At 41.8% G+C, this 4,026-nt stretch overlaps 1 protein-coding gene across 1 annotated transcript in view; it reads left to right on the top strand.

The window, feature by feature from the left end:
• LOC119413229 (calsenilin) overlaps window positions 1-4,026 on the top strand; it is a 10,852-nt gene that overhangs the window by 6,124 nt on the left and 702 nt on the right. The gene's annotated exons all lie outside the window — the stretch shown is intronic.

The following is a 4,026-nucleotide window of genomic DNA, read 5'->3' on the forward strand; positions in this document are numbered from 1 at the left end:
CCCCTCCTCCATTGCCGGCCCTCTTCCTTGTTGACAGTCTTGTCAAACTGGTTGAAAACAACAATTCAATTTCCTCCCTCAGTTTAAATCTTGACCAGTCTGTGTTTTTTGTCTGTTTATATTATTTCATGTTGGGGGTTTTGGTGTCTCGTATTGAGTTTTACTTGTGTTTTCATTTTCCCTGTCTTCATTTGTGCCTCCTCTCCGCAGTTCCTCTGTTATTCCAGTCAGCCTTCCACACCCACTACACTTGATCCTCATTTCCCAGTAGTCTTAGCTGTGGTCAATCTCCCACTTATCCTTGTCTTTATATTTTGTGTCTTGTTAACACGTCAGCGGAGCATTGTTGGTATCATACCAAAGTTTGCTTTGTGCCTACATGTTTCCTTCTGAGTTTTTGTACGAAGCAGCCATGTCATTTGATTTTGTTAAAATAAAGTTAAGTTAATCTGAGCTCCTGGACTCTGCCTGGGTCCAATCCATACTGCGTATGCCTAAATCACATGGACAAGGAAGTTACGAGTAACAGATTTTTCAATGCCATTCTGTAATATTGAAAGTGACTTGTGTCTTTAAACTGAATCAAACTGAATCAAATTTAACTTTTATTTTAGCCAGGATGGCATGATATATATATAAAGATTTCAAAAAGTGTTATTTCAGATTTAATCAGAATCTGGATCGCCTTTATTGGCCAAGTTTGGGGCACAAACAAGGAAGTTGACTTTGGTTTCGTACTCACAGCTTGCAGACATTAAGTACCAGTATATACAAACTTAGAGGAAATAGAATAAAGGATAAAAAAAAACAGTATGCACATGTCTAAATATGTACAGCCAATTTTCTCCTTCAAATTTTTTCTTCAATATATTTAAAAGAGAGCAAAAAAGGTTAAATTGTGTCATCTGGACCAGTTTCTTTAAGTGAAAAATGTTTCATACCCCATCCAGAGGACTTGGTCAGTCTGTGGCCTGCCAACCAGATCTGTCCCACAGGTAGCCTTTATTGCTGTTTCAAGCCAACCACCTGTTGGAATCTCAGAAGGACACTTTTAACACGTGCAAAACACACTCATCCAGAACAATCAATCATCATGTACATCTATCAAATGTTTTAGGCCAGATGGTCAACTGGCTACTCAGAGAAACAGCCTGAGGCCAAAGTGGTTCAGAACAAGGTTTGTAAGCTCAATCATCCAGGTAGATAACAACAAAAAAGGGTAAATCATGTCATCTGGACCAGTTTCTTTTTGTTGTATGTAATGATTGATTGTTTTGGATGGCCAACCAACAACTGTTGCCTGCTTATGTCAAAATCGTCACCTCGGCGCGGTTTGCTTGAAATCATCAGGAAATGCCCAGTGCTTTCTTTGTCTTTTGAAGCTGAAAGAGCCTATTTACATCGTCCTCAGTGGTCTTTGGTGCAGGCGTAGGGGAGAGGGGAAGGGGTTGTAAAGTTGTTGGTAGGCTTGTAGAGCGCTGGGGTGTAGGTATTGTGTGTTGGTGAATGGGTTAGAAATGTGTGAATGGTTGGTTTTCAAACCTGCAAAAGAAGCTGTTTAGGTTGTCAGCCAGTTGGGGGTCATCACAGCGTTGGGTGGATGGGCTCCTGTAGTGAGTGATGTCATGCAGGCTCCTCCAAACTGCAGCTGGACCGTTAGCTGAGAAGCTGCTTTTCAGCTTCTCACTGTAGCTAGCTGCCCTGATCTTTTCGGTCTTTTTTTTTTCTTGCCTGCTTATACAGGACCTGGTCCCCACTGCTGTAAACCACTTCTTTGGTCTGACGCAACTTCCATAGATGTGAAGTGAACCATGGTTCGTTGTTGTATGTGCAAAAGGTCTTGGTCTGAGATCTGTGGTCCAGAGAGTGAAGACGTTTTGCCATTAATAAGTACGATTCCACTCGGCTCTTGACTTACCAGTTCTTCTCAGTTGTAGGTGATTTGCCACTATGACTTGTTTTTCCACTCTGTAGGTGGGAACATCAATGCAAAGTAACAATTGTAACATTTCATTATTTAATTTTACCTTTATTTAACCAGGCATAAACACTAAGAACAAATTCTTATTTACAGTGCTGGCCTGGCAAGCACCAACAGGCATTTGTAAGGTCAAGGAAAGGGAAACAACAGGTCATAGTGTTCGAGCCACTCCACCTCTTGTGGTCCTTAAAAGCTCTATAATCTGACTTAAAAATTATTTAAAGGTGGTGGTGGTGGGGGGTGTGGGGGGGGAAGACATGTCACAGTGGCAAATCACCTACACCTGAGAAGAACCGATAAGACGAAAACTGAGTGGAGTCACACTTATCAATGGCAAAGCGTCTTTTTTCAAGATCTGAGTGAATACGGGGGCGAATTGATCAATGCAGGAATTCAGGCAGAAGGAGGAGAATACCATCAAGTTCTAGAGCAGGGCTATTCAACTGGCAGCTCTGTGGGCCACTTGACTTCAGTCTGGCCCACCAACGAAAAAAAACTAATATTTTTGGTTCTGGGTTTCGGTTTTTGGTTCTGTCTATTGCATTTATGATTCAATGCAATAAAACAAACAAATTTATAAGGTAACAGATCAATGTAATACTTGGTTTATTTACATAATGACATTAATTGCTGGATGTCCGGCCCCTGAGCTGCTGACTTTCAGTAATGTGGCCCCCTGAGCAGTTTTGTTGAATAGCCCTGTTCTAGAGTTTTCCTGGCATTTTGATGCTGCAAGAGCCTGTTTACATTTTCTTTATTGATCTTTAGTGCAGGCAGGGGGTCAGAGGGGAGAGGGGAGGGGTTTGTGTAGTTGTTGATGGGGGGGTGTAGGTAGTCCTTTTGTGTGAGAGTGGCGTAGGAGAATGGGTTAGACATGTGAATGGCTGGTTTTCAAACCGGCTGCAGAAGAAGCTGTTTAGGTCGTCAGCCAGTTGGGGGTCATCACAGCGTGGGGTGGAGGGGCTCCTGTAGTGAGTGATGTCATGCAGGCTCCTCCAAACTACTGAGTCGTTAGCTGAGAAGCTGCTTTTTAGCTTCTTGCTGTAGCTTCTCTTTGCTGCCCTGATCTCTGGTCAGTTTTTTTCTTGCCTGGTCTCTACTGCTGTAAGCCTCTTCTTTGGTATGAAGCAGACCAGAAAAGCTCATGGAGAAATATGCAGTATGCTTTCTTCAAGACTATTTAACAGCCCAGTGGGACACTTTACATCCTGTTTGTATTTTGCTAGTTCATTGGAGAGGTTTGCATTGTTAAAAGACCAAAGAACAATGATGAGAGGGTCTGGATGTTTTTCGCCTTGTGTGCTATCAGCTCAGCGAGCTGTTTTTCAGCCTCTGATGTGCACGCTTGTGGAGGAATGTAAACAGTGACCTAAATAAACAAGAACTCCCTCGGTGAATAGAAAGCCTTACAGTTTATAAAAAATGACTCCATGAGGGCTACATGTCTTATTGTGACATCAGTGCACCAAACTTTGTTTACAGAAAAACAGATTCCACCTCGTGTCTTTTTCCTCAAGAGCGACGCGCTGCAGTTTGCTCAAAAAACAGTTGGAAGCCCATTATTTGAAGTGTGCTGTCCAGAATGAGTTCACTGAGCCAGCTTTTGGTGAAGCTCTCTGTAAATTGTAGTTTAATTTAAAATAATTGGGTTATATTGTTCTTCTTATGTATGTGTGTGCAACTATTTTATGAACCAGTAAAAATCCCCAGGTTATGATTATGGTTCATGAATGGTAGATGCTGACTAGTAGTTGCAGGACCTGAATGCAGGCACACAGGGTTCAGACTCAGGAACAAACATGTCCTTAAAATTGTAACTAAAGCAAACCGCAAACACAAAACCACCAAAATACATGTGTAAAAGTCAGAGAAGCTGATAAAGAGCTGAGAAAAACCAGGGAGTGTGCAGTGTATTCTGGGAGATATAATTACTGAACGACAACAGGTGTGCTGATTACGAACCAAAAACAAGTGGTATGTAAAGAAACATCCAGTGACTGAACAGCAGGCAAAAATCTAAATATTCAATAGACAATATATATATA

Source organism: Nematolebias whitei, chromosome 8 (genome assembly GCF_014905685.2).
Source record: "Nematolebias whitei isolate Nwh7 chromosome 8, NemWhi1, whole genome shotgun sequence".
NCBI lineage: Eukaryota > Metazoa > Chordata > Actinopteri > Cyprinodontiformes > Rivulidae > Nematolebias > Nematolebias whitei.